Genomic DNA, 9,978 nt, shown 5'->3' on the forward strand with positions numbered 1-9,978 from the left:
ATTAGTTTAGCAATTTGATGAGGTGAATTCCACAGCATGTTAAATTAGAATCCCAGACACTAAAGCCCCAAATCTAATTTTCACCCTAGTTTATAAGGTTCTCTTGAAAATTCTATTATCCTAATGCATGCCTCTAATTCTCTAACTTCTACAAGAAATAGTACTTCCTACCAATTGTAAAGTCAAAAATATTCTCAATTGCCACTGTGGAATATTTAAATTTTATATTTACTGGATCATTGAGCTTAGGTACAGAGCTGATCTATTTTTCCTGGAATTGCAGTGCTTGTAAATTGCAGCAAAATTCCTGATCTAACTATGAATTCTGCCAAATAAAGATTCTGCTCTGCCTGCTAAATTTACCTAGATAACTCTGCTTCCTTATTCTTGGGTTAGGTCTTAAAAATCCAAGTTATATACATTTTTTATATATATATAATATATATATAATGTATATATATTCAGAAAGCTAGACAAAAGAAGGAAAAAGAAAAATAGGAACAGGAAGGTGAAGGATGTGAGTTGGTAGCAATCGACCAGTGTCAATAGGTCACTTTGTATTTGAAACTTACTGATGAGAAAATATGCTCTTCCTGTAACTCTCTCCCCTCTCCCAGCTTTCTCTAGGTAACCCCATCACCCCCCCTCAGCTTTCCAGGTCTCTGCTCACACATCACTGTCTTAAGCCTTCTCTGATCACCCTATTTAAAAGCTCTGTGTAGAGCCCACACTTCCAATAGTATCCTCTTTACCTGCTTCATTTGTCTCCAGAGCAATTTTCACCATCTCACATTTATTTTCATTATTTTTGCTTATTGTATATTTTTTCTTACTAAAAATATAAGCCTAGGAGGGCAGAGATAACTACATCTCAGAATTTACAAGTTGCCCATTTATTACCTTGTGGGGCTTTTTTTTTTAAGAGCACATATTGTTCGATGTTGCTAATTGGGCAGCCTTATGAAAATGTTATCCGTCTGTGTGCCATCTTCAGAGATGTACTTTACTCCACAGTATGACTGTGACATTCGTCTTTGTTGATGGGTAAGGCTGTAGTTCATTCATTGCTTTCCCATTTTTGCTTTTACTTATCAATGGCATTTCTGCTCTTTTTCTGGCAAAGCAAGCAGCATTGTTTTGAACAGTGTTGAACACACATGCCCACAGGTCCACACTGCACCAGAGTTCTCTGTCGCTCTAGCCAGGGGTGGAGCTCTACTCCCAGGACAGACATCAGCTTTAAAAGACGTCAAGTTATTTTCCAAGCTGGCTCTATCAACCAACATTCCACAGTGGCGTGGCTTCCTGTGGATACAGTACTTGTCCACCCGTGCTATTTTCTGGCTGTTGAGTGCCAACCAGTTTGATGACACTAACATCAACTATCACTCTGGTTTTAAGGTGCATTTCTCGAGTTATTAGTGGCACTGAGTATCCTTTCATTTTAGTGGCCACTGATGTTTTGTGAAATACTGTTCATATCTTCTTGCCTGTTCTATTTAGTTATTTGCCTTTTCCTTATGGATCTCAAGTTTTCATAAATGCTAGATATTGGCCCTTTGTTAGATTTATACATAATATGTAAATGTACATATTATACTATTAGGGATGTAATCATACATGATATATACATTAGACATGTATATAGTGTGTTTGTACATAAAACATGCTCTCCCGGTTTGTGACTTAATTTTCTCTTTTGCTTTTCCCTTTCTCCATTGTTTCCTTGTTATACTTTTCTTTGAGTGGCCACGGGTTTGGAACAGGAGGGAAACACACACTTCAGCATAATCCCTCACATTACAAAGAAATTTCCAAGAGAATTTTTCCTCTTGCATTTTCCCATTCATAGCATTTTTGAGCTTTTTCTAGGTAACATTTTGGGGAAATAAACATACAACTCTTTTGACATGTGAGTCATCCATTCTCATTTTTAAATTGTCAAAGTAAAATAATTATTTTTTCATTTCTTCCTCTGAGTAACATTTGGAGTTAAACCAATTTCTAATATTCTTCTCTAACCTTAACTAACTGAATTCATAATTTATAGGTAATTGCATAATTTATGGGTAATTTGACAGCTGCTATCATGCTTAGCAAATTTTAATACCATTTGTTGGAATTATTTGCATAAATGGTATTCTGAGAGTCTGAGGGGCCAAGTTTTCATTTCATTCTAATTATTTTCTCTCCCAAACCTGTTAATTTTACATCAAACTTATCAAACTTAACAATAAATCTAAGTTGTTTTTTTTTTTTTGCTCTCAGGTTAGATCTAGATTCTCTTAAGTTAATCATCAATTTTCTGTAAAGGTTTTGCTCCCCAGTGTACCCCTAGTGCCAGAGAACCAAGCATCGAACAGTTTTTCAAACAAAATTTGCCTAATGGATGATGTGCTGTGTAGATCTACAAAAACCTGGCCCTGTATCTTTAAGCATCTAAAACTGTTCACAGCCCACAGATCAATCTACATATAAAGAGGTATTCTAGAAAGAAATCTAATCAATGCAGGCAGATTTATATACAAGAATGTTCACTTGATCACTATAATAAAGTTTGGAAACTTTAAACAATCAATGTTCAACAATAATAAATTTGTTCAAACAATTACAGAACATCCACTTGTTAGAACATCTCAAAAACTCGATGTTTTCAAAGAAATGCATATCAGCGTTAGGTAAATAAAACAGACCACAAAACTGTGTATGCAGTAAAATTCTAATTTTGGTCTAGGGTCTCTAGGCACAGAGAAAACTGGAAAAGACCTGGCTATTCTTCAGTAGTTGTCTCCACATTGGGAACCACCCATTAGTATGATCACATTAGCTTGTAAGCACCAAGTTTCTTCACTCTGATACATCTATACTTAAGCATGGCACTTGTGAATTGTGATATTCAACAACTAGAATAACACACCTGAAAAACTAAGAATTCTTAATCCTTTATCAATAACTCATCATGTACCATGCATTCTAAACCTTCATTTGTCATTATATATTCCTGCTTGCAGAATAAGCAGCTGGCAGGCCAAGCCAACCACCTCTGCCAAAGGTGCTCAGGGTGCTGGAAATGGCAGAGGCACCTTTGGATGCCTGTCACTGCCAAGTGTCTGTGGAATCTCTGCCTTGGCTGTGCCAAGTCAACATGCAATATCCACAGCAGCTGAGTATCTCTGTCTGATTTGAAATAGATATATTTTCATTCACTCTTGGTAGATGGTCAGGCACAAGTCACTAAGCATCCAGCAATTATCTATAGTGGTTACATTTTGGCTACTTAAAGATGATTCAAGGGTTTGGAACATACATTTTCATTAACAAAGATTTGGATTGGATTCTGGGGCCTCTCTGGTGGTGCAAGGGGTTAATGCACCTCACTATGAAGCAATCTGCAGCCTCTGCAGCACGAGTTCGATCCCCGGCCGGCCAGGGAGAAAACCACATGGCACAGCAGACCTCTCCTGTCTTGCCCGCTGCTCCCCTCAGCAGCATTTCAGTGGCTCTGTCTGTTCTGTTCCCCACTCCGTCTCTGGTGAATCCTCTCACCCCCTGCATCTCTGGCCTGTACCCCAGCTCTTGTATGCATAAACAATCTTAAAAAAAAAGATTCGGATTCTGTCCTACGGACTGCCATGGTCTGCCCCTGTGGGAACTGGGTCTCCTGCTGTGGAGTCTGTGGGGCCTGATCTTCCTGGGTTATAAGATTGAGGACGCTTCACGTGCCCTGGCAGAAATAGGAAGCATGTGTGTTTCCTCAAGACAGGCAGTCCGAAAGGCAGGTGATGGCACTCAACATTATTTCCTAAGATTGGCTGAAATTCCCCGTGGTGACTCCAGGAGGAGGAATTCTCCCTTGGGGTCGAGTCAAAGAATGGGTGTGATAGCAGCAGCAGAGACTAGGAAACAGAACCTCACCGACCATACTGGGTATCCCCCTGGAGGTGGTGGTGTTGGGGGTAAGCCCTCTGGGAAGCAAGGGGAATATTACCAGGCAGAGGAGAGATTCTATGCCAAGCCCCTTCTTCCTCGCCCCCAAGGCAGAAGCCAGGCCTACAGCTGCTAAGTGTTTCATGGAAAATCCACCTGCCTCTTCATGAAGAGCCTTCACGTGCCTTTATTCCCCTGCTCCAGCCCTCCCGTGCTCCTTGGAGGTAAACCGGGCATTTGGAACCAGGAAAATGCTGATATCCACGCAGAAACCAAGGCAACATTTCCAAGACAGACTCTGAGCTGCAACATCACCAAGATTCAGGGGCCCCACTAACCCAGAATGGACAGGAATCCAGAACTCCCTCATTCATTTCCCAAACATCACATAAGCCTCCCGGGGCTTTGTTTGACCTGGGAGAGCTGAGGGAATGTGGCAAAGATGGAGCTTGAGAGCCTTCAACAGAATGGGGGCTGGGAATCTGTCCTCTACATCAATCATAAGTGACATTCCTTTCACGACCCACACGGTGGTCTAAAATTCACACTCATTACACTGCACACTCTGGGGTGACAGGGAGTGTGGCTTTCAAGCTTGGATAACAAAGTGAGTCTTCCCGAAGACGTCAGGGGAAAAAACTCAAATGCTATCAACAAACATCTGATCTCCATAAGGCAGGGAGGCTTTTGTCTTCCAGCATGTGACAGCGGAATGTTAATCTTCACGTTGGTGAAATCCCTTCTGTCACTGTCAGCTGCCTGGGTTTTCAGTTGCCCCTACATGCCATTCACAGTCATAGACTCCAAGTGTGCCCCGCTTTACATAATTAACCACCTTCTGCAGTGGGTCACAGATAAGGAAGCAGCTCTCTAAGGAGTCGATCTTAATTCATCCCTTACCTCCTCCAAGAAGATCCAAACTTCTGTGCCAAAAGTCGACATGACAGGCTGGAGGATTTATACTCAGCCTTTGTGGAGCAATTGACTGGCAAACCTGAATGCGTGTTCTTAAGCGAGCCGCACACCATGTGATCCCAAAATTAAGAAAGAGGGAGTGAATTGCTAATCTTGTCAGCCCAACTATTTTCTGCCTTGATAACATTTGTCTTATTACACTTTGGGTGATGAAAGATTGTAATTGGCTGTTGACACTGATTGAAGGAAGGAGATGTGGGGTTTTTTTGGTTTTTTTTTTTTTTTTAAAGAATTAATTAGCTTGGTGAGGGGATAACAATTCAAATCTGTGGCTCGCACAGCTGCAAAACAGAAGTGAACTGTCAGAGAGTGTTTTCATCTCTTTCTTCCCCACCTGTTTTTCTCCTTTTGATGACATCTTTTCCTAGATTTAACACATTAAGATGGGTCCGCCACAGAAAGAGGGGGAGTCGGGGGGGCTGGGGAGCCTTCAAAAGAAAAAAACACAGCTTTTGGGATTTACTACACCAGAAGCACCGCGAACGTGTGTGTCATTTGCATGCGGTTAAGCGGCACTGAAGGAAGACACCAGACACAGAAGCCAGGCCACCTCTGTCACTCAAGTCGGTTAAATCCCTCACAAGCCTGAGACCTGGCGGCTGGAGCGGGGGACACACATGGCTCCCGGCCCAGGCCCCATGGAGGCGACTGGGAGCTCATTTACAACCTACAGTCCCGCAGGAGGCCGCAGCTCCTTGAACCAGCAACACCACGCGGGGGCCCTTTTTACCCACAGAGCAAACACATGTCCAAGAATTAGCTGGTGTGACGCGGCCGCACACCGTCACCCCAACCCACCCACTTGCAAAATGTTTCATGCTTCCCACACTGGTCCCACACTTTAAATGCCGCTGGTTCCATGGGGCCTCCCTGGGGGCACAAGGGGTTAAGTACCACACTATGAAGCAATCCGCAGCCTCTGCAGCACAAGTTCGATCCCCGGCCAGCCAGGGAGCTACCCACATGACACAGACTTCTCCTGCCTCTCCCGCTGCTCCCCTCAGCCGTGTCTTTCAGTCAGTCTGCCTGTTCTGTTCCCTGCTCTGTCTCTGGTGACTCCTCTCACCCCCCACACCTCTGGCCTGTACCCCAGTTCTTGTATAAATAAATAATTCTTTTTAAAAAAAATGCCCCTGGTTCCAGACCTCTTGAACCCCAAGGGAGGACCGCGCTCATCAAGCAAAGCAACCAAGGCCAAGCACAGGGGGAGCTCAGGGGTCACTGCACATCTCTACCCCCCTAGGTCACAGGGAGCAGCAGGCTGAGAGGATTAGTCACCAGCACTGCAACGGCTGGTCCTGGGCAGCCGGGGCACCCGCCCAAGTGGGGACCACGAGGGGGTGCGACGTAGGCACCCGGGGTGCCCTGTACTCACATGTCCCGAGGGGCGAGCAGGTGAAGACGTCACCACCAAGCAGGCCAGCAGGTTTGGCTCTTTCGCCAGGGAGGAGCGGCAGGGGTAAGGGAGGGGCATCAGAGTCTCACCTTAAATAGGCGCGCCGCGAGGCTGATTGGCCGTAAGGCGATTTTGGCTTAAAAGGGCCAAGAGCTGCTGGTCACTTTGGTTTCATATCTGGGATGACAAAGTGAGAAACCAACTCTTTGCAAACTGCTGTTAGCGTTTTCTAATCTGGTACCCTGTGATTTGGTTTTATGCTCTCGGTTAACACGTGCAGTATCCCCCCAAAACTAAAAATAAAATGTATATATATACATATATATATATGTATACATAGAAACAGTGAACAAACGGAAGATTTGGAAGACAAGGGCTTATGTACAGTTCTCAAAAGAAAATCAGTCCCTTGCAAAGTATGGCCGTGAGTATATACACGTGGCTAAATATATTTGAATTTTTGTATTTGTATTTTTTTGAGAAATGTATGTATTCAGATTTGTATTGCCTTTTTGTTATTAATTTTGCATGTTTTGTGATGTCCTTTCGAATCTCTCTCTATGACAAAATTGCTTTATGCTCAGTTATGCTTCAAAGACGTTGGTGGCACAAAAGGGGAGCATTGCATGGGGGGGTGGAAGGCAAAGTTAGAAATACCAACCATGGCCTGGTGCACAGCTGCTAACAGGACTATAATAAGCCTGCATATCTTGTTCCTTGCATTGTTATGAATATGTTAATAACATCAGCAAATTAATTTTATGGGCAACAAATATCCTCCCTTACCACTACCACTACCACCCCTTGTCTTTTTATATAAGATATGTGGAAGTTAACTTTCATGTTTTAGCTTTCGGTTATTGGATATCACTGGGGAAGAGCACTGAACTAGTGCTGCAGCTGGTGACTGAAGGGGAGAGACTGATAGGGCGTTCATTTGCATGAGATGGTCATATCCTATTGGGCAGAAGCATGCTGTTTTACTTGAATTATTTGTCTGAACAGTATATATTATTGTGTGATATAGTCCACCCTCCTGCCACACACTGTGCTGGGTTGTTTGTTGATAACTCAATGGTTTCCCATTTAATCCTAATCTCTTCCCCAGACCACTAGGACTCAGGAGACTACATTTCCCAGAATCTTTGCGTGTGTCCTCTGGGGTCAATGCCTCTCATGATGTGGAAAGCAGAAATGAAACAGAAACCATGTGATCGCTCCTCTGTCAACAGGGCCAGACATGTGGGCTTCTGCAGATGTGTGTTTTATAGCAGCTCCTCCTTGCTTTTCTTGATGACTTCCTTGAGTGGCTGAAACAGCCCAATCTGCCTACCACCTGTGGAAAAATCAACCATTAGGTTAAGTTACTGCAGCATGGGTTTCTATTGCATGCAATTAAATCTAATTTTGATAAAATTTGTTTAGAAGGGATGCCAGCTAAGTTTTCGATTTCTGACAAAATTACATATGCAAACACATCTGCAGAGACAAATGTTTTCTAGAACTAAAATGTGAATGATACTATATCATTGATCCTTGTTTGAGAAGGAGGTTCTAGGCAATCCAGTAGATAATGGATAATGCATTAAGCTCCACTTGTGCACAGATGCTGAATCATTAAATATGAAAATTTGTAATGATCTTTGTAAAATAGTTATCAAAGTAATTCAGGAATGACATGTATCCAGGTTAATGACATAATTTAAATGCTTTCTGAGATAGAACTTGGGAGAAACTAAAATAATAGATAACATGTAACATTAAACATTCAGTAAAGTATAGCTATTTAAACAAATCATCGATACTTAGTGATTTAATTACCTAAGATTCCATACTGCTTATTAGATTAACTTGAAAGCCAGGTGCTTCAGACAAGGAATAATGGGTCAATTTTAATGCGAATGTTTAAGAACCAGAACTGTTTGAGTCCTGCTTTGCTACTTTCTGGCTTTTATTTTTCTTGCTTGTACTACAGATCATAAGCTCTTAAAGTAAGGTGTAGAATAGTATGATGTCAGAAACATATTTACATAATGGTGAGAAAACTGATTCAAGACTAATTCTTGACATTTAGCCTGTTAGAAATTTATACCCAATGGGCAGACACAGGGCAAAAATAGACTACAGCCTCTTACTGATAAGATTTTAGAGCTAGTAGAGTGCAGTGTTTAAGAAAGCAGAGATTCTGGGATTCAGTCTTCATGGGTTCAAATCCCAGCTCCAACACACGAGTGATTGAAGCAAGTTAGTTAGCTCCTCTGTGCCTCAGTTTCCTTCTCTGGGAATAGGAATAATTTTCTAACTCTGATGTGATCTGTTATGACCATTAAATCCCTAAGTAGTTGCTTATTGATTTTAATTTTTACTTTATTACAATCAGTCTTTTTCCTGGTCCCTTATTTAAGTTTTCTAGATTCCTGCTATGAGTGAGACCATCCGTTATTTTTCTTTTTCTTTCTGGCTTATTTCACTGAGCGTGATCCCTTCCAGCTCCATCCATGTTGCTGCAAATGGCATGAGTTTACCGTTTTTTGATTGCTGAGTAGTATTCCATTGTGTACATGTATCACATCTTCTTGATCCAGTCATCTATTTTTGGGCATTTGGGTTGTTTCCATAGCTTAGCTATTGTAAACAGTGCTGCTATAAACAGGGGTGCAGGTGCCCTTTTGAATTAATGTTTGTGTCCATTGGGTAAATACCTAGGAGTGGAATACCAGAGACACACTACGGGCTGGGGTGGGGGGCTGGGAGGGATTAGGGCCAAAATAAGGGGAGTGGGAATTGTATGGGGACTCTAACCAAGATGAAAATGTATACATTGTGCAAAAATGAAAAATGATGTAAAAAATATATAAAGTAATAAAAGTCAGGGTAAATACAGGTTATATTCATATAAGTGTGCAAAAACCAAATTTACAATTATATAAATTTATTTATGGAGCAAAAAACAAAAATCTACAAGTAGAGCAAGTGCATCACATGGTAAACATATGCTTACTGTTATTAGTATGTCATGTCTCCCATTTAATTGCTGGAATGAAATCCATTATTTTAACAACATTAAAGGTTCTGGGAAATTGATACAGATGTCTATCTTTCATGAAAGAACGTGCTCATGTCTTAAGCTTCCTATGAAGCTATTATAGGAAATAATAAACATCCAGTAATGATCACCATAAATTCCCTTAGTTTTAGAAAGCATCTGTGCACACGCAGTCCGGTGCAATAACGAAGCCAGATGCTAAATCCTTGAAGTGCTGATTAAGAGACAATCAGACATGAACATAACTTAATTTTAAAGATGGGACGATTTTATTAATTTGCAGATAAAGAACATCACTGCAAAGCTCTAGTACAAATACTTGCGTGGCCAACTGTGCTCTTCTCTTTTAAAGTATTGACAGAAATACAATTCATTGATCTGTGTTCTGGTAGTTGCTTGAAGATCTAGTATAAAATGGGAGAGACAGTGGGTCTTCTCCAATGTTCCCCGGCTCGTAGGAGCACTGCTGACCAGGGCTATCTCAGGCCTGACTCCTGCATTACCTGCATTTGTGTTTTGCTGCTGGTACCTAGTTCACAGGATGCCATGGAGGCGTCTGCGCCACTGATGAGATCACACAACTGGATAAGGACTTGAACCAAACCACAATTCAATCTCCCCTAGGGTTCTTTTC

The sequence above is a fragment of the Talpa europaea genome (genome assembly GCF_964194135.1).
Source record: "Talpa europaea genome assembly, chromosome: 3".
NCBI lineage: Eukaryota > Metazoa > Chordata > Mammalia > Eulipotyphla > Talpidae > Talpa > Talpa europaea.